The sequence below is a fragment of the Moschus berezovskii genome, chromosome X (genome assembly GCF_049115385.1).
Source record: "Moschus berezovskii isolate FMDL1 chromosome X, NW_MosBer_1.0, whole genome shotgun sequence".
Classification (NCBI taxonomy): domain Eukaryota; kingdom Metazoa; phylum Chordata; class Mammalia; order Artiodactyla; family Moschidae; genus Moschus; species Moschus berezovskii.
The window spans coordinates 20,524,146-20,549,150 of NC_142488.1; the positions used below are offsets into that span (position 1 = coordinate 20,524,146).

The 25,005-nt window shown below is 36.7% G+C and overlaps 1 protein-coding gene across 4 annotated transcripts in view; it reads left to right on the forward strand.

Annotated features, from left to right (window-relative positions):
* CNKSR2 (connector enhancer of kinase suppressor of Ras 2) overlaps positions 1–25,005 on the forward strand; it is a 279,203-nt gene that overhangs the window by 1,227 nt on the left and 252,971 nt on the right. The gene's annotated exons all lie outside the window — the stretch shown is intronic.

The following is a 25,005-nucleotide window of genomic DNA, read 5'->3' on the forward strand; positions in this document are numbered from 1 at the left end:
GAGGGGCGCGGAGAGCGTGGGGGTGGCCGGTGCAACCCAATGGGAAGCTGGAAGCCCGGCGGCGGAATCCCTGTCTTTCCGCCTCCTGGCTACCCTCGCTACCCTCAGGCCGGGAGGATGTAGCGACCCTGGTTTTACCCCTCAGGGAGGAGGCCCCAGGGACTGTCGCCCCTTCCTCCGGCCCCTTTGTTCCTGGGAATCCTGACACCCCTTTGGCGGCCGCCCCTGCCAACTCCCTTTTCTTGCGCCAACTCTCCCGGCAACTTTTAAGCCCACATAATAGGGTCAGGACTCGGCCGCAGGGGTTTGGATCCGGGGAGCTCACCCTCTTCCCTAGGTTGGGCTGAGGATGCTCGAGGGATGAGCTACTTTGGAGGACAGGAAAACATGCTTCCCCCCGGGACAGCATCTGCGCTGGTGTCTCTGGCTCCCTCCTGTGCATCCCCCCTCCACCCTCACCCCGCATCCTCTGCCTCCTCCTCTTCTGACCGCTTGAGGCTTTGCATCTTAAGGCTTTTTACTGGGGGCTCGACCCAGGTGTAAGATGATGCACAGTCAAGTGCCCCCTCATTTCTTCCATCTTGAAGACGCTCCCCACTTTCCCCCTGGCAATTTCTAATAACCATACTTAATTTATTCGCCCTCCGAATCTCAAACGTGGGCTTTTTCTCTAGTCCCTGGTCTTTCCTGCCTCACTATCTCCCTCTGTTGTCTGAGTTAAGGGGCCTGTAGAGGACTCCCTCCTCACGACCACTGCACCCCCTCCCATCCTCAAGATTCCTAAGATTTCGGGAATGCTGACGGGGGATGGATGGGATGGGAAAAAAAGGATTCCTCGCTACACTTGGGAGATGTTAGAGCTTTGCCCGTGGTTATTCTTAGGCACAAGCTCTGGGTAGATTAGTCAGGGACCAAGGCTTATCATTTGAAAATGCCCGTTCCGAAGATGGGGGAGCCCCTTCTTAGGTCTTGCTTAGCACTCAGACTTTCTAAGCTTCAGGTACTTTAGAACGAAAGGTAGGATGATTGGAAGGGATAGAGAACGACAGGGGGAAACTCAATTTTTTTTTCTTTTTTCCCTGAACCTTTTCAGCCTCTTGTTCTTGTGGATTTTCCTTTATCCATTTGCTTTCCTTTTATGCCCTTACTTGCTCCTTTATTCTTCATTTACTTCGTTTTTCTTTTCTAATATGTGGGAAGTGCTTTGTAACTGCAAAGCACAGTACAAATGAGTGTATTGACTTAAATCGAATTTTTTATTTATCGACTGCCCCCCTGTGTTCGGTGAATTGTGCTAAGGTGCCATGGGTGCCATGACTAAGACAAAGTCCTGCAGTGGCTCATTTTTTTTTTTTTCCTGCAGCTTCTTCTCTTTTCATATTTGCTATTGAAATTCCACTCTCCTAGATTCCCATCAATTTTAACCCCCTTTGGAGTGTCAGATGCAGACAAACATCTGTGTCTCTGTTTCTCAGTCATGGAAGAAAGAGCCAGAGTACATGCAAGAAGCAAGAATGCTTAATTAAAATCCTTTCTTTGAATTTTTCTATAAGATTACTTTAGTTTCAGTCTTGCTACTGTAGTACTCAAAGAAAAGCTGTTTTGTGTCCATGGGAGTCAGATTACCTTCAGAGACTACCTCTCACAAATTCCCATGATGCTTGTAGTGAGTGCTGCATACTCCATCTTCTTCACCTCCCACCTTCCCAGTACATTTCTGAGGTTTCCCCTCTCTCTACACTTTAGGTCCACTGAAGCATACAGAACATATGATATACATATTCTGACACATATCATTAGTTTCTCAGTACACTAGTCCTTTAAAAATCTCTCCAGCCTAAAATGCAGCTTCTTTGAGGTTGAACTAACATCAATTGCTGTGATTTTAAGTGATTGTTATATTTTAAGTTGAATAATTTATTTTCCTACCTGTTGGTGACACATTTTAGTGCTATTTGAAAAAACAGAATTCATGTATCTTTGCATACATTAAAGCGGAAGAGAATCACTGATGTATCTGTATATTTCAAGTCCCAAACTGCTTACTGCTGAAATTCCCATAATCTTCATATAAATTTGATTGCAAATACTATTGGAAAATAAGGTTTAAAAAAGTAGTTGGATGAAACGAACATTTCCTCAAATTAATTAACGTAACTTACACTGTTACCTTAATTAATCCTTCCCACTCTTTTCCCCAGATAAACTTTATAAAATACACTTTAAAAATACTTTTCACCCTTTCTTCAGATGCATTAATGTTTAAAACTCAATTAATTCAGGCTGTAGCTTTGGAATGGCTAAACCTCATTTAGTGTTGTATGTAGTGTTATATGGGCAGTACCAAAGCGTGAATAGGGCTTTCGAACAACTGTAGCATTGTGGGAGTTCTATAAAAACATGCTCCTAATGTGACAGTTTCATCATCCTTAACATTTAAAGCATATATATAACATATGGTTTCACCTGGTCACAATTGTAGATAGTTATAACTCTCTTTAGTAAGGTATATGCAATTTTTTTTCTTCACTAAACAGGAAATGAACCATTAAGCATATAAAAATAGCATAGCCATGTATTTAATGCTTCCAGACAATTATAGAAGTGCTATAGAAACTCAGTCAGCAGAGCGGGAAATGAAAGGAAAAACTCCTGGCTGACAAGATTATTAAACTTTGGTAGAATATATTCAAGTTTAATTATGAAGGACCATATATACATTGCAATTCACTTTGATTTATTTCTTTTTATTAAAATATATTTCAGGACTGAACTGAACCAAGTATTAATGTATGTTAATTGAGCACTATGAGGAAATACTTCCATGTTTTCTGCTCATTCCCAGCTCCACTATTTGTAAAATCCAATACTCATTGCATTTTCTGCTGACAATAAAAATTTGGTATGAGACAGTGTCAGTGTTAGTTCCAGTAAATATATGAACTCCTCATGAGTCAGTAAAATAAGCATTTATGTCCCATATTATCCTGATAGTACTTCACACAATCTGGAAATGTCTCATAGCCTTCAAAATTAATTTTAAAAATGAATTTTATAAAAATGTTTTTTGAGAAAATCAAATACTCAGTGTTTGAAACTAACCTTTTTCAGTTGGAAATTGCAGTTTTGACAAAATTTTAAAACCTAATCCTTTTTACAGTAAATAAAAACAAAGCAGTTATTGGAAAAAGGTACAAAAGTAGGTCAGTACAGTAACTGTTTCTAATTTTTGCTCAGTCTATTACTCTAAAGTACATTATTTCTCAGCTCCTGTCTGTTCACTTGCAGTGCCTGGAAATATTTCATAATCTGCAGTTGCTCGAGTCTACTTTTTTTGCCCTCTGAAATATAACAAAAACCCCTGAACAAGTTAGGACCCCTGTTACTAGTTTTATTACTCATTTTCCTTATCCCAATGATTCCAGTTTTTTTATCACACCTTTTCTGACTTTTGAAATTCTTTCATAATATCCTTATGACTTAAGATAAAGTTATTTTCCTGGACCAGCTCCCTTTATGACATTTTCTCAGTGATCTTTAATCCTTTTTTGGATCAAATAAAATGGATTATTGTTTTCAGAGTCAACCAACAGGCCCCACTTTGCTGATCTTCTCTTATGGTCTCTGTGACTTAGTTTCATCCACTCTTGTGTTATTGTGATTCCTAAAATAGTCTGTATTTTTAAGATAGCCTCTTAAACCATCCCACAATTAACTGCTCTGGTCTTTCCTGTTTACTATAAACCGTTTTCTTTAAGAAGCGTTCACTGATTTCTAATTTCTGTCCTGATGACTCAGCCTTCTTGAGGATAGAAAATGAAATACATTATTTTAGGTTTTAAAAAATAGATAAAGACAATGTTTTGTATACAGCTCTAAAAAGGGGGGAAATGCAGTGATGAAATAAGCTCTATTTAGTATAAAAGTGTAAATGCTCTAAGGGAAAATGTGTCTGGTAACAGAAAGCAGTTTTGACAGGTACAATGCTCTTTAGTAATTTCTTTTCCCCCTCATAGGACCAGACCTGAAGTTGAAATTTATCTTAAGCAGGAAAATGTCAAAATTTTGAGTTAACTGTCTTGAGAGAGAGATCAGAAATAATTTTCTGGCAGGAATTTGAAAAGTATACACCATAAGGGGAAAAAATATGTTAAATGACCAAATTGGTGCTATCACCTCTATTTGAAAAATTAATTTTTTTCCCCAATTGCAATGTGACTAGATAGTAACCAACAGTTACCTGCTTTGGATTTGGCATTTTTGGAACAGAAATTCTTGTCATTTTATACAAAGAGGAAATTTACCTTTTTGATATATAGAGTTGAATTCACAAGAAACATTTTATTTATAGTGTCATTAACATTCCCTCCTTAAGGTAATGTAGTGCACAGTAGGAAAAATAGTATATTTATGTAGATATGTTCTAGTCCTTACATATTATTTACTCAGTATTTCAGCGTGGAAGTTTCTTTAATGGATGGATTTAAATAATTCCCTGCTTTGAAGAAATTAGTCTCTGTAAGGGATGGCAGTGACATTGAAAAACCTTTGCCAAGACAGAGATAGGTCCCAATTAGTACATTTGGTAAATTTTAAGAGTTTGAGTATGTATACAAGCACAAGTGGAAAGAAAAGATGATGATTTTAGTAAGTCAGGAAAGAATCCATGAGGTAGCTGGGGTTTTAGCAACTGTTTAAGCAGTTTATTTAATTAAGGTATATTCTAAAAAGGATGTATTCTAAATGTAGAAGCACAGCAAGAGACTGTAGAGTTGAGATAGGGTGATTAGCCAGAGGGGTTGTGTCTAGGTCTGTCTGGTTGAAGGAGAAAGGTGGGCAGTAGAGGGAGAGTGAGGGAGGAGCATGAGTAGGTGGCACAAAAGTACAAGAACAAATCTGCATTTCACAAAGACAATAAAACTCTCATCGTGTCCTGAGTTTAAATAAATACCACATTATAAAATTTTGGCTGCCAAAAATAAGCCCACAAAGAATGTGTATTGAATTGGTACAGCTGTTTCAAATCTGTTTCTCAGGAATAATTTGGAAATAATGTTAAAATGAGTTATTTTGAAGATTAATTACATCATTAACATTATGTTGTTGGATATTTAGAAATTTACTGATCCAAATTCTTACATGAAGAATGAAGATGGGCTTTTAAATGTTGACATTGTTCTTAAAACAATGATAATTTATCATTTTCATTTATAGCAGAGTGACCTCTGATTAGGACTACTTTTAGCTTTCTCTGTGACTTCCCTCACATTTAAGGTTTATTGTGAAAGCTGAAGTATTAACTTCTACAAAGAGTCCTAGAAGGATGGATCATCTGTACTGATTTAAAGGTGGGGGCGAGGGAGGGTAAGTAATTTGGGAAAAAAATGGAATCTAAAGCTTTATGTTTTATAAGTTTATCATAGTTTAGTGTCTGGCTGAAGAACAGCCAGTGTAGTCTTAGCATTCAGTGAGTGAATTCAGTTTTCATACATAGCATAGGCCTGTGCTCCCCAAAATGGTACATTGCTGTGGTTGTAAAAGCCAAATGATTAAAAGAAGCCAAAGAGTTGATTTTTGCTAAGTACTTTAGAATATTATTTTTACATTAAAACAAACAGATATTATATTCATGCTATAGAAAGCAAAATTGGCAGGATTTTAAAGATGAGACCAGAGGCTTAACAGGAATCTTAACGGGAATCTTAAGCTTGCAGCAGGCTGTTTAAAGCTCCATTTCCCAGACCTCCCAGGGTTATGAGTGTACTCAATTTAGCAATTATGGATACATCATTGGAAAAGTTTGAGAAGTGGTGGTTGGGTTTAAAAAAGGTAAAATTTATGTACTCTGCTTCTTTTTCTCCTGTTTCAAGGGTCAAAATAAATTTTCAGTCAAGGTCATGATAATTATAGCGTCTTTGTTAGATTCATAAAACTGTAGTCAGGATGAACTTCTTAAGAATGATTCGCTTCTGATCCTACCCTTTCACTTCTCACTCACCCCCCTCAATTTAAAAAATTTAATGATTTCTCACTGTTTTGAGGAAAAAGTCTTTAAAATGGCCTATAAGACCCTTGAAAGTTTGGCTGTTGCCTATGCGGTAAACCTCATTGCTAGCACCAGCTCCACTGTCCTTCTTTCAGTCCTATTTACCCTGCCCTTGAGCCTTTGCACTTCTTTTTCACCCAGTTAAGTCCTGCTCATCTTTCAGATCTCAGACCTCCCATCCTCCACCTTAGAAAAGCCTTCCTGAATCCCCAGATCACATCAGATCCTCAGTTATGTGCTATCTTATTGCCTTGTATATATTCTTTGTTCCATTTGCCATTTTTACGTTGATTTGTGTGGTTATTTGATGGGGGCAGGGAACCCATCTTTTTGCATTACAGTGCATAAGAAAATATCCGGTGAAAAGTAGGCACTCAGGAAATATTTGCTGAGTAAAGGAATAAATAAATTTATTCACAGATTACTGGTCTGTGGGCAAAATCTGCTTTCCTAAATGGAAATTCACGTAAAGGCTCTTATTAATACAACGCTCTAATGGATACTTCAGAGACAAATTGTATACTGTGTGCCAGAATACAGTGGAAATAGAGTTGCCTTGTCTATTTTTCATAGTTGTGTTGCTGTCTAGTCAAGTCAATGTTCCAAATCATGGTTTAGATTTATTTTGTTAAGAATTAATAACTTCAATGAATCTATAGCATTTCTGTGTTTATGCTCTAAGTATTATTTGCTGATAATCATTTAATAGGCCAACACAGTAGGCAAACTTCTGCTTAAAAAATGAAAACATACCCCTTTTCTTAAGCATTATTTTTTCTTTCATACAAATTTTCTAATTGTTCCTTCATTTTGGTGTTTGTAAAGGAACTCTATGTATTTTGGAATGTTGATAGAATGAAATTGAAGAAAAATGCCTTAAATTTTTCCTTTTAAAAATTTTTTTAGAAGTTAATATAAGAAATTAAAATTTATTTTTCCATTGTGAGAAGAAAATGCCCTTTATTTGTTAATTTGGAGGATAAAATGAAAAAAAGCCCTTCAGCTTAATGAGAACCATTATCTTCTCTATTATATTTAATATTGAATTTACATTTTTATTAATAGGAATAAAATTAAGATATTTATAGTTGCATCTTAAGTTTAGCATTTCTCTATATTTTTTCATCTCTCACTTCAATTTTGAAAAATGAATTTTAATTTTTTAAGCCAAATATAAATTTATATGGACTAATTTTTTTGAAGACTGCTCATTAAGAATCTACGTAGGAAGTTACTGTAAAGTATAACTTGTTGAATACAGGTGCCTCGTGGACTTTTTGTGAATTACATGCTACTGGATAATCACTAGTAAGCAAGTTACAGAGATTTTTCTAATGAAATGTGTCCCTCCACCCAGATTTAGAATTGTTAAAGCATAAGTCAGAATAAGTGAAATTTTTAAGACTTTAACATAACTTTGCCTGTTAACTCTTAATAAAACAACACCTTCAGGCTTAAATGTCCTAGTTAGTACTCCAAACTAAGGGTTGCAATTGTGCCCTGATTTGAATTACAAATAACCAATAAACATGCTAGAATTTTTTTAATTTGAAAGATGTATTTAATTTCTTGTTTAATTTCAATTTAAATTACAATCATTAATTCTAATAGAAGTTTTCATTATCTTAATCTTACTCTTGCAATTTCAGAAAAGAAAGGGTTGTGGGTATTTGCATAAATTCATTGAATTTTAAATTTTACTAAAGTACAATAACTGCTGTTTTAGTTTTCTGCATTCATCTATTGAATAATTTGTTACAACATAAAATTGCTTTAAAAACCAAGATTTATTAAATAAACCAAAACTCACAATGGCATTAATGTATCCTATTTTGCCACAGTAAAAACATTGTTACATAACTAATATCAAATGTAGCATACTTGTCTGTTTTATATTTATTTAACATTAATGTTCTTGGAAATTAGTCTTATGAGGTAGGTTGGATCATCTTCTAATAAGATGATAGAGAAGAGGAAACAACATTGTTACTTGTTTTAAAGTGTTAACCAGTACCCTTTTGTGTGTTTGAACTATTTATTTTGTTTTAGCTATATCTGCTATTTTTAAAATTGGCTGGGAACATGGTTTCTGAAGTAATATCTACAAAAATCAATAGAAGGCAGACTTAGATCCTGAATTTTACTTTTTTCCAACTTGTTTACCAAAAATTACCAAAGAATCTGTTTTTTAGCAAGATGTTAGACATGTACTAAATTTATTATTTAAAAACCTTTTAAATACTGGTTTTAAATAATTATGCTGAATGAGTAATTTCAATGTTAGGTGAATTCTCATTATAATTTTGGTATGTTTTATATGTGTATATGGGAGTTTATTTCATATACATTTTCCCCCAACTATCCATATTATTTTCAAAATGTTTGATAGTTCTGGGGACTTGTGGGTTTTTTCCATTTGACTGAGCAGAAAATTCATATTTTAATTTTGTATAATTCACTTATATTTTGACTCTGCAAATGAGCTACTAAGCTATTAAAATATATAAAACAAGAGAAAGTGTTGCAGAATTGCTGGTGCTCAAAATAGACATTATAGTCCAGTTTCTAGTTTTCCTGCCTGCTTTCCAGAGCCTATAAGGAAAAACCAAGTTCAGTTTGGTGGAAGCCAACACGTGAATGGCAAGGATAGATGCTTCTTCCCCATTTCCCCCTGTATTGCTGATATTGTGAGTTTTGCAACAGTCTCTGTTGGCTTAAATTAATGGCAGCTTTCCTTATCTAGAAGGCTGCTCCCTTCTAGCTGTCTGACCAGAGGCTTTCATTGGGATGTTGAATTGTCACAAGCAGAGAGAAGCTCATTTCTATGGAATATTTAGAGCTAGATAATTTGTCTTTCTCCTTGGTTGCTCCTTGCAAGAAACTTCTTCCGAGCTTGCTCCTTGGAAGCTTGCTTCTTCTCCAAGCTTGCTCCTTGGAAGAAAAACTATGACCAACTTAGACAGCATATTAAATAGCAGAGACATTACTTTGCCAACAAAGGTCCATCTGTCAAAGCTATGATTTTTCCAGTCGTCATGTATGGATGTGAGAGTTGGACTATAAAGAAAGCTGCACGCTGAAGAATTGATGCTTTTGAACTGTGGTGTTGTAGAAGACTCTTGAGAGTCCCTTGGATAGCAAGGAGATCCAACCAGTCAATCCTAAAGGAAATCAGTCCTGAATATTCATTGGAAGGACTGATGTTGAAGCTGAAACTCCAATACTTTGGCCAACTGATGCATAGAACTGACTTTTTTCATTGGAAAAGACCCTGATGCTGGGAAAGATTGAAGGCAGGAGGAGAAGGGGACCACAGAGGATGAGATGGTTGGATGGCATCACCAACTTGATGAGACATGAGTTTGAGCAAGCTCTGGGAGTTGGTGATGGACAGGGAAGCCTGGCGTGCTGCAGTCCATGGGGTCATAAAAAGTCGGACACAACTGAGTGACTGAAATGAACTGAATTTGTCTTTCTAATCTGTCCCTGGATATCATGTTTTAAGTCTATTTATGGTAAAAACTTGTTAACTCAGATTCCATTTATTTGGTGTTTGTGATCAATTTGAGTAGGTTCCCACTGAACTTTACTTTTGACCTGTGAAGAAAGGGCTTGCTGATCAATCTAATAATGTAATCAAAATCAGAAAGAAATTGTCTGACCTTGGAGCATGCGGTGTTTTCAAGTATCGTACTTTGCCAGGAACCGTTTCTATACTGAAAATATTCAAGCTAGAAATGAGTTACATTTTTAGTTAGAATTTATGCATGATTGGTTGGAATCATGATTTTTACTTTTTTGGTATATTTTTGCAAACATCCTATAGTGCAACTTGGTTCTTCCCTTCATTGGCACATGTTAGGAAGGTCTCATGCATTTCACATCTATTAGTAGTAGTAGTACTTAAAAGTAAAATAAAGGATAGTTGTTAACACCCTTTTTCCTTTTAAGTTACAGAAAAGTTAAGCAGCTCAACAAAGATGTACAGCTGTCAATAGCTAGGACATGGAAGGAACCTAGATGTCCATCGGCAGACGAATGGATAAGCAAGCTGTGGTACATATACACAATGGAATATTACTCAGCTATTAAAAAGAATGCATTTGAATCAGTTCTAATGAGGTAGATGAACCTGGAGCCTATTATACACAGTGAAGTAAGTCAGAAAGAAAAACACCAATACAGTATATTAATGCATATATATGGAATTTAGAAAGATGGTAACAATGACCCTATATGCGAGACAGCAAAAGAGACACAGATGTAAAGAACAGACTTTTGGACTCTGTGGGAGAAGGCGAGGATGGGATGATTTGAGAGAATAGCATTGAAATATGTATATTACCATATGTGAAATAGATCACCAGTTTGATGCATGAGATAGGGTGCTCAGGGCTGGTGCACTGGGATGACCCTGAGGGGTGGGATGGGGAGGGAGGTGGGAGGGGGGTTCAGGATGGGGGATACATATGCACCCATGGCTGATTCATGTCAATGTATGTCAAAACCACTACAATATTGTGAAGTAATTAGCCTCCAATTAAAATAAATAAATACATTTAGGTCTTTAATCCATTTTGAGTTTATTTTTGTGTATGGTGTTAGGGAGTGTTCTAGTTTCATTCTTTTACAAGTGGTTGACCAGTTTTCCCAGCACCACTTGTTAAGAGATTGTCTTTTCTCCATTGAATATTCTTGCCTCCTTGATTCAATCAATGAATGGCAAAACCAATACAATAATGTAAAGTAATTAGCCTCCAATTAAAATAAATAAAAAATATAAAAAGAAAAAATAAAGTAAAATAAAATAAATACTTTTTTTTTAATGTACAGCTATAATTAGGTTGAACATTAATTCTTTTTTTCTGCCTACTGGATTGGATTTATACTTTTATGAATGAAGAACAGAGTTCAGGTTTATACATAATTATCTTTAGGCTTAACTTTTTAAAAGTTGCCTGAATTTTCTACTTTTTAAAAATTGGCACAGCTTAGTATATATAATAAAGAGTACTTTGAAATCAGATGCCTGGCTTAGTTATATTGAGGCTCCATTAATTCCTAGCTATGTGATCTTAGTGAGGGAGAGTTTAAGTAACTTGCCAGGTTTTCTCATTTTTGTTGAATAGGGGTGAAAATATTATGCACCTCCTAGGGTTGTGCTATGCTTAAAACAATGCCTAGTATATAGCAAGTGCATGATAAATGTCAGTTGTTGATTTTTTTTTAATTAAGGAGGAAGCTTAATTCTATTGGTAATCTTCAGAGGCAGAACTGTTAATAGATAATATTTATAGACTGTGTACTATATACCATGTCCTGTGCTAGGTGCTTTTCCTGCATCATCTTATGCTTATCCTAACCCTGAAAGGTTGGAATTATCCCTGTTTTACAGATGAAGAAACTTTTTTTAGAAACATTGAGTGACTTCGCCCTATATATCCAAATGTTTATCCAGCAAGTGTTCAATAAACATTTTGAAGAATGAATAAACATTAAATGCAAGAAGAAGAGTTTGAATGAATTTCTAACTGGTTCTGAAGCATAATATGTTTACCTTGCCTTTCTACCAGAGGTAGATATGACATGAGAGGAATCCTGGGAATCCTTGCAAAGAGGTGGATGTCCTTTCCATCAGACCTGCTTTCTTTAGTGTGTGATAAATTGGGCTGTGGTTATTGAGTTCTCTTGACCTCTGTGGGAGTGTGTGTGTATTGTTTGTTTGGTGGTGGTAGTTTCTACTCAAGACTTTAGCAAGTGACAAAAATGCCACATATATGACTATAGTATTGGTGATATCTTCTTTTTTTGTTTTTTGGCTGCACTGTGTAGCATGTGGGACCTTAGCTCCCTGACCAGGGATTGAACCTGTGCCCCCTGCAATGGAAGTGCAGAGTCTTAACTACTGGACCACCAGAGCAGTCCCTCATCTTTCTTATTTTTAAGTGTACTCCAGGAGTTTGATGTTCTATTCTCAGTGTGGTGGTGGTGGTTTAGTCACCAAGTCTTGTCTGACTCTTGCAACCCCATGGGCTATAGCCCCTCTGTCCATGGGATTTTTCAGGCAAGAATACTGGAGTGGATTGCCATTTCCTTCTCCAGGAGATCTTCCTGACCCAGGAATTGAACCCAGGTCTCCTGCATTGCAGGCAGATTCTTTACCGACTGAGCTATGAGGGAAGGGACCTAGGCTAAAAATCTACTTTAGGATACTACTATTACCAGCCCTGGGGAAGGAAATGGCAACCCACTCCAGTATTCTTGACTGGAGAATTCCATTGACAGTGGAGCCTGGCAGGCTGCAGTCCATAAGGTCACAAAGAGTCAGACACAACTGAGCAACTAACACTTTCAACACTTTGATTAGCAACTCAGTGCTGAGATGTTTTATTATGAAAGAATTACTAATGAAAGTGCATGGTACCTCATGAAAAAGGATGCTCAACATCACTAAGCATCAGGGAAATGCAAATCAAAAACATCAATGAGTTATCACCTTACACCTTTCAAAATGGCTGTCATGAAAAATACCACAAATAATAAATATTAGCGAGGATGTGGAGAAAGAGGAATCCTAGATCACTCTTGGTAGGAATGTAAATTGGCACAGCACTGTATAAAAACATTATGGAGATTCCTCAAAAAATTAAATTGATAGAACTATTATATGACCCAGCAATTTTACTCTTGGATATATATCTGAAAGAAATGAAAATACTAATTAGAAAGATATGTGTCCCCCAGCATTCATTACTGATAATTAATAACAGCATTATTCACAATAGCCAAGATATGGAAGCAACTTCATGTCCATCAACAGGTGAGTGGATAAAGAAGATGCAGTATACACACACAATGGAATATTACTCAGCCATAAAAAGGAATGAAATTTTGCCATTTGCAACAATATGAATGGATCTGGAGTGTATTGTGCTTAATAAAGTAAGTCAGACAGAGAAAGACTCACTTGAAAGTGCATGTTTTCACTTATATATGGACTTTAAAAAATAAAATGAATGAATATAACAAAAGCAGGAACAAACTCAGATACATAGAACAAACTAGCGGGTTACCAGTGGGGAGAGGAGCCAGAGGAAGGACTGATAGGGGAAGGGATGTATGAGATAAAATAAGCTACAAGGATGTAATATATGACACAGAATGTAGCCATTATTTTATAATTCCTCTAAATGGAATATAATCTGTAAAAATATGGAATCACTATGTTGTACTCCTGAAATTAATATAGCATTGTAAATCAATTATACTTTAATAAAAAATAATAATAATAAATTTTACTTATACTAGGGCTTCCCTGGTGGCTCAGCTGGTAAAGAATCCGCCTGCAATGCGGGAGACCTGGATTTGATCCCTGGGTTGGGAAGATACCCTGGTGAAGGGAAAGGCCATCCACTCTAGTATTCTGGCCTGGAGAATTCTATGGACTGTATAGTCCATGGGGTTGCAAAGAGTAGGACACGAATGAGTGACTTTAACTTACTTATACTTTCAGTGAGTATGGATAAACATCTAGAGTATTTTTAAATATATTTAATGTGCTGTTATAAATTAAAAATACCACCCCCCCAGAAGTAATAGTACCTATAATAGATGTTCCTAAGGAGTGTTACATTTTACTACAAATACAGACATACCTTGGAGATATTGTGGGTTTGGTTCTAGACCATAGGAATACAGCGAATATTGCAATAAATTGAGTCACATGAATTTTTTGGTTTTCTGTGCTAAGTTGTTTCTGACTCTTTGCAACCCCATGGAGTGTGTGTAGCCTGCCTGACTCTGTCTGTGGAATTCTCCAGGCAAGAATAATAGAGTGGGTTGCCATTTCCTCCTCCAGGGGATCTTCCCAACCCAGGGATCAAACCCTGGTCTCCTTCATTGCAGGCAGATTCTTTACTGTCTGAGCCACAAGGCATAGTGAATCACACACAAAAAACTTACATGTTGGAGAAAACTGAATTGTTTTGTGTCAAAAAATCTATTGTGAAATCATTGTTAAATACAGAGTGGTAAAGTTGAGCTAAAGATGTTTGATCAATTGAATACTTGTATTATACAATGGTACTGATAGGTAACATTACTTCAGATATGCAGATGATACCACCCTTATGAGAGAAAGTGAAGAAGAACTAAAGAGCCTCTTGAGGAAAGTGAAAGAGGACAGTGAAAAGGTGGTTTAAAACACAACATTCAGAAAATTAAGATCATGGCATCTAGTCCCATCACTTCATGGCAAATAGATGGGGAAACAGTGGAAACGGTGTCAGACTTTATTTTTGGGGGCTCTAAAATCACTGCAGCCATGAAATTAAAAGATGCTTGCTCTTTGGAAGGAAAGTTATGACCCACCTAGACAGCATACTAAAAAGCAGAGACATTACCAACAAAGGTCTGTCTAGTCAAGGCTGTGGTTTTTCCAGTCGTCATATATGGACGTGAGAGTTAGACTATAAAGAAAACTGAGCACCGAAGAATTGATGCTTTTGAACTGTGGTGTTGGAGAAGACTCTTGAAAGTCCCTTCGACTGCAAGGAGATCAACCAGTCCATCCTAAAGGAAATCAGTCCAGAATATTCATTGGAAGGACTGATGCTGAAGTTGAAATTCCAATGCTTTGGCCACCTGATGTGAAGAACTGACTCACTGGTAAAGACCCTGATGCTGGGAAAGATTGAAGGCAGGAGGAGAAGGGAATGACAGATGAAATGGTTGGATGGCATCACTGACTCAATGGACATGAGTTTGAGTAAACTCCGGGAGTTGGTGACGGACAGGGAGGCCTGGCGTGCTGCGGTTCATGGGGTCACAAAGAGTTGGACCCGACTGAGCGACTGAACTTAACTGAATTATAGCTACAGTTGCATCCACATTGTTTTTAAATGATACATGTGGTTTTGCATGTGTGTGTAAAATATATGTTCTAGCATGTATTTGTGAAACCTTAAGCTTTGTTCAGCGTAGACGCACAAACATAATATTTTCTATTTTTCCTTGTTTTCCTTTAATAGAGTTGAGGTGAGTTTGTTTTAGGCTGGAAGTTTTAAAATAAGTGAAAACAACTTTAAATTGTCCTTTTATTGTGGAGAGAATGATTTGAAGTCTTTCACTTTTTATGAAATCTACAATAGCCAGGACAATAGACATTTAAAAATTAACGTCAACTGTGAACTGTGGTAATTATCAATTATTTTGAAGTCAGCTTAATGTCCATTTGATTCTGTAAAGCATTTTTTCTCTCTTAATGTGCTCATGATCTTTGAAACTCCATACAAATTAAAATTAATTTTGTTTGGGTATGTTTTTGAGAATATCATCACTGTTTTTGAAAAAGTTGACATTTGTGTTAATAAGTGGTAAAAGATAGACTTAAATATGGAAACACAATGAGTCTCCATCTCCATTAATTTTAAGATATGTCTAATGTTTAAACAACATGATTTCTAATTTTGAGGTATCTTTTTTCAAATGAGGCTGTTTTGTCAGCTTGTTTTTACAATTGTGATCATCACACACAGAAATAATAAATACAGCAAAATAATACCTAGGGATCTACTAACATTTTTCTTTTTACTGATTTACCAGTAATAAGATCACAAAAAATTAAGGTTGCTGTGTGTCTAAAATATAAGGGCTTAAATATATATACATGACATATACCCCTACAACACTGTTATTACACCAAAATTCATTTCTTAATATTAAGCATCTAGTTCAAATTTCTAGTTTCATAAACATCATAAACATTTTTACAGTTCTTTTCCCCTTAAATCAAGATCCTAATAAAGCTCACACATTGTAGTCTATTGTTTTCCTACATCAATCCTTTTGGATTCAGTAATCCCTTTATATGGCAGGCATTATTTAATGTCTCTTGAAGTAAAATTCACAGATAATAAAGCCTACCTCTCCCACTATTAAAAAATTCACTGTAATGCCTTTAGGATAATTTTAAAATAATTTTTAAAAATAAGATAGGCTTTTACATATGTGCTTATAATGACTCTACTAGAAAAAACCAATGCGTGCCTATTTATAATAATGTCTGGATTTAAGCTAAGCAAGCAGTAAGTTTGGAAGTCATTCCATAAGTACAAGAAAATGGAAGAGCAGTTGAATTGATAAACACTGGAATAAAAATAAGTATTAGAAGAAGTATCAGGATAGACTTACTTGATATGTCACTCTAATACTTTCTGTTCAACATTTATTGAAAGGGACCTCAGCTTTTTGGAGAAATGGTAGATTCTAGAGCTGAGGAGGGAAAATTTAAGATGAGTGTGGAGCATCTTTTGCCAGAAGGTAAGGAAGTGCTTAAAACACAATGATAAGAGCATGTCAAAGACTTGGAAGCCCTTCTAAAAGAACTCTCAGTGGCTGAAGCTGGAACAATTTGAGCAATGAAAGTAGTTTTGAATTTTAACTCAATGTATGACATAAGTATTGAGGAGTCTATACTGATGTAAATAAATGTCTGGATAAACAAAGAAATGAGGGAGGAGAGAAAAAAATCTCCCATACAGATAATTTCAGATAATTTATGTAGAAACATCCCTCTCAAGGAAGAGACATATAACTCCACACTTTCTGATACTGAACACACTTGGTTACCTGTTTCTGAAGACTAAAGTGTGGGATGTTTTTCTGGAACTCTTGCTTTTTCCATGATCCAGCGGATGTTGGCAATTTGATCTCTGGTTCCTCTGCCTTTTCTAAAACCAGCTTGAACATCAGGAAGTTCACAGTTCACATATTGCTGAAGCCTGGCTTGGAGAATTTTGAGCATGACTTTACTAGCATGTGAGATGAGTGCAATTGTGCAATAGTATGAGCATTCTTTGGCATTGCCTTTCTTTGGGATTGGAATGAAGACTGACCTTTTCCAGTCCTGTGGCCACTGCTGAGTTTTCCAAATTTGCTGGCATATTGGGTGCAGCACTTTCACAGCATCATCTTTAAGGATTTGAAATAGCTCAACTGGAATTCCATCACCTCCACTAGCTTTGTTCGTAGTGACGCTTTCTAAGGCCCACTTGACTTCACGTTCCAAGATGTCTGGCTCTAGGTGAGTGATCACACCATCATGATTATCTTGGTCGTGAAGATCTTTTCTGTGTATTCTGGCCACCTCTTCTTAATATCTTCTGCTTCTGTTAGAAGCAAACTGTGGAAAATTCTGAAAGAGATGGGAATACCAGACCACCTGACCTGCCTCTTGAGAAACCTGTATGCAGGTCAGGAAGCAACAGTTAGAACTGGACACGGAACAACAGACTGGTTCCAAATAGGGAAAGGAGTACGTCAAGGTTGTATATTGTCACCCTGCTTATTTAACTTCTATGCAGAGTACATCATGAGGAACGCTGGACTGGAAGAAGCACAAGGTGGAATCAAGATTGCCGGGAGAAATATCAATAACCTCAGATATGCAGATGACACCACCCTTATGGCAGAAAGTGAAGAGGAACTCAAAAGCCTCTTGATGAAAGTGAAAGAGGACAGTGAAAAAGTTGGCTTGAACCTCAACATTCAGAAAACAAAGATCATGGCATCTGGTCCCATCACTTCATGGGAAATAGATGGGGAAACAGTGGAAACAGTGTCAGACTGTATTTTGGGGGGCTCCAAAATCACTGCATATGGTGATTGCAGCCATGAAATTAAAATATGCTTACTCCTTGGAAGGAAATTTATGACCAACCTAGATAGCATATTAAAAAGCAGAGACATTACTTTGCCAACAAAGGTCCGTCTAGTCAAGGCTATGGTTTTTCCTGTGGTCATGTATGGATGTGAGAGTTGGACTGTGAAGAAAGCTGATCGCCGAAGAATTGTGGCTTTTGAACTGTGGTGCTGGAGAAGACTCTTTAGAGTCCCTTGGACTGCAAGGAGATCCAACCAGTCCATTCTAAAGGAGATCAATCCTGGGTGTTCACTGGAAGGACTGATGCTAAAGCTGAAACTCCAATACTTTGGCCACCTCATGGGAAGAGTTGACTCACTGGAAAAGACTCTGATGCTGGGAGGGATTGGGGGCAGGAGGGGAAGGGGACGACAGAGAATGAGATGGCTGGATGGCATCACCGACTCGATGGACATGAGTTTGAGTGAACTCCAGGAGTTGGTGATGGACAGGGAGGCCTGGCGTGCTGTGATTCATGGGGTCGCAAAGAGTCAAACACGACTGGGCGACTGAACTGAACTGAACTGAAAGTGTGGGAAGGGGAAGTACAGTTTCAGTGGACGAACCGAGTGAACACTCCGTTCACCACCTGATCACCATTTGCATCATCAGTAATAAGTGATGTTCATCACAAGTACCTTTGTTATGATATGATGTGAGAATGGCACCTGACCAATGTGGTCTTCTTCCCCAAAACCCATAATTCCAGTCTCAGTTCAGTTCAGTTGCTCAGTCATGTCTGACTCTTTGTGACCCGATGGATGTCAGCATGCCAGGCCTCCCTGTCCATCACCAGTTCCAGCAACTTGCCCAAACTCATGTCCATCGAGTCAGTGATGCCATCCAACCGTTTCATCCTCTCATGTCCCCTTCTCCTCCTGCCTTCAATCTTTCCCAGCATCAGGGTCTTTTCCAATGAGTCAGTTCTTTGCATCAGGTGGCCAAAGTTTATTGGCATTTCAGCTTCAGCATCAGTCTTTCCAATGAATAATCAGGACTGATTTCCTTTAGAATTGACTGGTTGGATCTCCTTGCAGTCCAAGGGACTCTCAAGAGTCTTCTCCAACACCACAATTCAAAAGCATCAGTCTTCAGCACTCAGCTTTCTTTATAGTCCAACTCTCACATCCGTACATGACGAGTGGAAAAACCATAGCTTTGACTAGACTTTTGTTGGTAAGGTAATGTCTCTGCTTTTTAATATGCTGTCTAGGTTGGTCATAGCTTTTCTTCCAAGGAGCAAGTGTCTTTTAATTTCATAGCTGCAATCACCATCTACAGTGATTTTGGAGCCCAGAAATATAAAGTCAGCCACTGTTTCCACTGTTTCCCCATCTATTTGCCATGAAGTGATGGGACCAGATGCCACGATCTTAGTTTTTGAAATGTTGAGTTTTAAGCCAGCCTTTCACTCTCAACTTTCACTTTCATCAAGAGGCTCTTCAGTTTTTTGCTTTTTGCCATAAGGATGATATTATCTGCATATCTGAGGTTGTTGATATTTCTCCCAGCAATCTTGATTCCTTTTGTTTTCATCCAGCCTGGCATTTCACATGATGTACTGGCGTGCTGTGATTCATGGGGTCACAAAGAGTCGGACATGACTGAGCGACTGAACTGAACTGAACTCTGCATATAAGTTAAATAAGCAGGGTGATAATAAACAGCCTTTTTGTACTCCTTTCCCAGTTGTGAACCAGTCTGTTGTTCCATGTCTGGTTCTAACTGTTGCTTCTTAACCTGCATACAGATTTCTTAGGAGGCAAGTAAGGTGGTCTGGTATTCCCATCTCTTGAAGAATTTTCCAGTTGTGATCCACTCAGTCAAAGGCTTTGGCATAGTCAATAAATCAGAAGTAGATGTTTTTCTGGAACTCGCTTGCTTTTTTGATGATCCAAAATATGTTGGCAATTTGATCTCTGGTTCCTCTGCCTTTTCTAAATCCAACTTGAACGTCTGGACATTCACGGTTCACGTAGTGTTGAAGCCTGGCTTGGAGAATTTTGAGCATTACTTTGCTAGCGTGTGAGATGAGTGCAATTGTGTGATTGTTTGAACATTCTTTGGCATTGCCTTTCTTTGGGATTGGAATGAAAAGTGACCTTTTCCAGTCCTGTGGCCACTGCTGAAAGTTTTCCAAATTTGCTGACATACTGAGTACAGCACTTTCACAGCATCATCTGTTAGTATTTGAAATAGCTCAGCTCAAATTCCTTCAGCTCCACTAGCTTTGTTCCTAGTGATGCTTCCTAAGGCCCACTTGACTTCAAATTCCAGGATGTTTGGCTCTAGGTGAGTGATCACACCGTTGTGATTATCTGGGTCATTAAGGTGTAACCAGGAGAAAAACATTAAACAAATCCAAATCTGTGGACATTTTTACAAAATAACTGACCAATATTCCTTCAGAACTGTCAAAGTCATCAAAAACAAGGAAAATGTGAGAAACTCACACACTGTAAGAGGTTAAGGAGACATGAGGATTATGTAGATCCTAGGACAGAAACAGCCTGATCGGAAAAAATATTTGAAATAAAAATGAATTGTGAAGTTTAGTTAAATAGTGGTATAACAGTTCTGTTCCTTAGTTGTGAGAAATGTGTCACAACAATGTGAGCTGTTAATAATATAATATAAAATGAAGTGAAGTGAAAGTTGCTCAGTCATGTCAAACTCTTTGCAACCCGACTGTACAATCCATGGAATTCTCCTTGCCAGAATACTGGAGTGGGTTGCCTTTCCCTTCTCCAGGGGATCTTCCCAACCCAGGGATTGATCCCAGGTCTCCGGCATTGCAGGTGGATTCTTTACCAACAGAATATGAGAGCTATGCAGACACTCTGTAATATTTTTCCAACTTTTCTGTAGAGCTAAAATTGTTCTGAAATAGTTTAAAAAAATTAGAGTTAAATTTATTTTGAAATTTGGTTATGACAAAATATAAACAATATCTCATGAAAAAGCTTTCGTTTACCATTTTGTGTTAATAATAAACTCTTTCAAATGTAAGGGAAAAAGTCATGTGTTTTACAGGCAGTTCTACAGTGTGGGACTGTTGCATTCATTGATCTAGCAATTATTCAGTAACCCAATCATTGTGATAACCTCAAACTCCTCACAATACTCACAGTGCACCCAAGGGCCAATATTGGCCATGGCCTGGCTACAAGAACCTCTGCCTTGTCTCTTTGCTCCAGTGTAAACCTCATGCTCTTGTACATGTGAAAAAATAATTTTTTGAATGAATATTACACCTGGTTCCCTTAAACTGAAATTAATCTTTTACTTGATTAGCTTTTGTTTTTAATGTTTTGCTAATCAGTAAATGTATTTAAGAGAAGGAAACTGAATGTGCATGGAATAGGGTGGAAACCACCAAAATTTATCTCCATCTCCTTATGTATTTTACCTCAGTTATAACAGATTTGCAGTTAAAACTGTTGGACAGAAGAGTGTGCTGTTCTAAACCTTGTTAACAAAGCCTGATTCCCAACACTTCGTAATTGTAGTTTCTGTTTCCTGCAGACATTGTGTCGGAATGTTAAACAAGGCATGAACATTTTTAGCAAATAAATGTGGTTTATAATAATTGATTTTAATTGAATATATAAATGAAGTGAATATATAAATGTGTATATAAATATGCATTCATGTTTACTTAGGGAAGATATTTGCCTAGGGTAGGTTTGCTGAAATTGAATATAACCAAATGAAGTTTCATCATTGCTTTTCTACAAGGAAATCACCATTTTCTTTTTGTCACTAAAGGTAACACTATTTTCATTGTATTATGGGGTCATGTCCTGTGCTTAGGGGGCTTCCCTGGTATCTCAGATGGTAGACCCTACCTGCAATTCGGGAGACCTGGTTTCCATCTCTGGGTTGGGAAGATTCCCTGGAGGAGGGCATGGCAACCCACTCAGATATTCTTGCCTGGTGAATCCACATGGACAAAGGAGCCTGGTGGGCTATAGTCCATGGGATCGCAGAGAGTAGGACATGACTGAGCAACTAAGCAAAGCACAGCACAGTGTGTTTACAGCTGAGTTTTGGGTATGAGAGTGTTTGTAACTTAATACCTCCTTTGGTCACATCTCTGAGAAATTATATTTGATTTCAAAATAGAACTACTTTAACACTTGCGTTTTATTCTTGTATCTTTTTTTTTAATTAATATTATCCTTGTTTTCTATTTTACTGGCATGAAAATTTTCTGAAAGGAGTAGGCTCTGGTAATAAGTAGGTAAGATTGTGACCACGAATTTGATGCATTAACTAGTTTTTTCTTGCCACAATAAATTGAAATGTTATATTGATCACAATTTCAGCTTATTTGATTCTTTGCTATTAATCCACATCTATGAAAGTGTGAAGTTCTGCTGATGTTGATGTGAATATCTGAGAATTGCCTCCCTGTATTGCTGCTAAATGTCCTTCTCTTATCCTGACTTCATGCTCTGAATACTAGCCTAGATATACATTAATGTATTATCTGTGAAATGCTTTTGTTTTTGTGCAAAGTGTTTCTTAAACTATGCTCACATGAATGAAGGAAAGTTTATTTTGTTTTTTCTGCTTTGTTTTGTTTTAGTAAGGTAACAATGTTTTGCATTTTAAGAAAACTTAAACAAAACAATCTGTGTAGATTGTAAATTAAATATCAAAGATTTGAAGCCATCTTTGAATATGTGACTGGAAATGATGGGTTGGCTTTCCAAGCTTCTCCTATATCATAGACCGGATAGAATCTGTCCCAAGGTAGGTAGGCAACGTTTAGATTGAAATTGTTTTCATAACTTTCCAATGATACTTTTCATAACAGAAGTACATAGATTTAGGATGACTAGCTATTACGGTAATACAGTCTCATAATAATTAAAAACAGAATGTTGGAAGCAAATAGTGTGATTTTCATGACTTATGAAATACAGATGGCAAGAAGAAGACTTGGAAGCTTTTTCAGAGTGCAGATGGACATGAGTTCTTCAGAGAGGTTAATTAAGAGTAATCATTGTATAGCAACTACTGTCTTGTAGGCTGCCATGAATTTAATATTCTACCTTCCCCAATAAAAATGCCAGATGATGCATTTAAGACTGCTGTAAACATCTTTATCACCTGTAGCCATGCCAAAAGACTTACTCACCTTTTGTACCCCACCCTCCCCCATCTCTACATGTCATAAATATAGAAAAAGATGAATAAAAAGATAATCAAAGGGAAAAATATCTAGTAGGAAGCACTGTATAGTGAAAACAATGCAAGTTATCTGTAGGACTGAGTTGGAACTGAAAATCTCCAGTTTTGGTTCAACTTAAATTCTGTTCCATTGTGTGTTTTTAACTCACCTTTTCATTTCTCAAGCCCTCAGTTTCTTTTTCTAAAAATGAGGGTAAGGAAAATGTGCTTTATAGAGACTTCTGAAGAACAGTCAGCATGTAGTCTAAGTAGAAATTGAGTAACATTTTTACACTGGCAAAAGTAGTTTATTGATTATTGAACAATATTTTTAAATGATATTTATGAAAAAGAATTTTTAAGTATTCCAATTTAGAAATAAATTGCTGTATATAGCTCACATATACGAAGAAGCTAAGACAAAGATTATACTGATTTTAAAATATATTTGGAGTATGAAGTAGCTGGCTGTCTCTTGGAAACTTTTCCTAGTCTTAGTAGCTTCTTTCTGCCTTGTGTGTAGCCACTTCTCTCTAACAGCTTTATTGGAATCTTCCTTTCCAAACAATATTTTCCTTATGTGAGTCAAATGATCACTTAAGTAATTCAGCCTAATTATTAGAATGGTATAACTCGTTCTTCCTGCCGGGAAACCAAAAAGGCATTGCTGTTGATGCCTTACCATCCGTGTCTATGTCTCAACCCATATGAGCCTCATCTCAGTAGGAATCCTTGCATATCATGATTCCTCCTCACACTTCTCAGCTTTATTTTACCAAAAGGTTCATGATCACAGAAATTTCATTTTTCAGACATTGTCAGAAGATTGGAATATAAGTTTTATGAACACAGGCATATACATGCGGATCAAAATTGTTAAACACTGAATCTGTACAATGAAAATAACAGGCACTTATGAACACTAGAGCTCCATTTAAGTGGTAAGAATGCATTGACTTTTCATGGGGAAACAGTCAGTTGTAAGGAACAAATGTACCAATTCATTTGAGCTTGGATCACTGAAAACAGGAGAGAATCACTGACAAAACAATGCCTTTTCTCATTCATGTATCACAAGTGGTATTTGATGGAGGACAATTGAGAAGCATTAAGACTACAAATTAGTCCCCATGTTTTTTATTATGGAATGGTTGTTGGAAAGTGTACTTTCCCAATGCTAGTATGCTATTATTATTTTAAATTACCAACAGTTTTGTTTTACTCCTTATGTTTCACATTTTCCCTTGGAAAAATGCTCCATATATCCAAATTGGTATACTCGTGTAAATGATGTCAGCTCACAGATAAAATTTAGTGTAGAAGAATTTTTAAAACACAGCAATTAAGAGCTTCCTTTTAATCAGTGTAACAGTGTAACAATGTTGACTTTAACACCTTTGAGAAATATTTTTCTCCATGATTTTGTTATTACTATTTTTCCTCCATCTTTTTGATTTTCTGTGATAAATGACAGAAGACAATATATGCCATATTTCATTCTTTTCATTCAAACTTTGAAGATCATTTGGACTTTTTTGGTTGATCGTCAAAGTTTGAATGGCTCACCCCTGAGCCATTTATAGCTCATTTTTAAAAACCATTTAAATTTTAAATTAAACAAATGACTTGAAAAATGAGATCATATAGTTAAGATAGCTATCAGAGTTACCTAAGGAAATAATTTGGACTTCTGGTTTTCTTCGCCTTAAAAGAATATTGGGTGACACATTCTCCTTTAAAACTGGATTATAACTTTTAAATTCCTTCTTATATTTGGTTTAGAAGCAATGAATGATGAGCATCCTTGATTTTCTTTATGTCTACTTTAGTGACAGTTGGGACTTCTAAATTTTTAGGTTTAATTTTTTTCCATCCTATAAATTGAATGTCAGGCATAAAACTTCATGTGCTTTACATAAAGAGTTGTTATGTAACAAAAGCAGAAGGTATATTTTTGATGTTGTAGGTGGATCTGAATCCTTCAAGTCTATGCCATCATTGCCAGATTACTTTTACAAATTCTGGTTAGCAGATTCCTCAGATGGTAGGTTACAAATCTCTCCTCTTTCTCCTTTTTCTA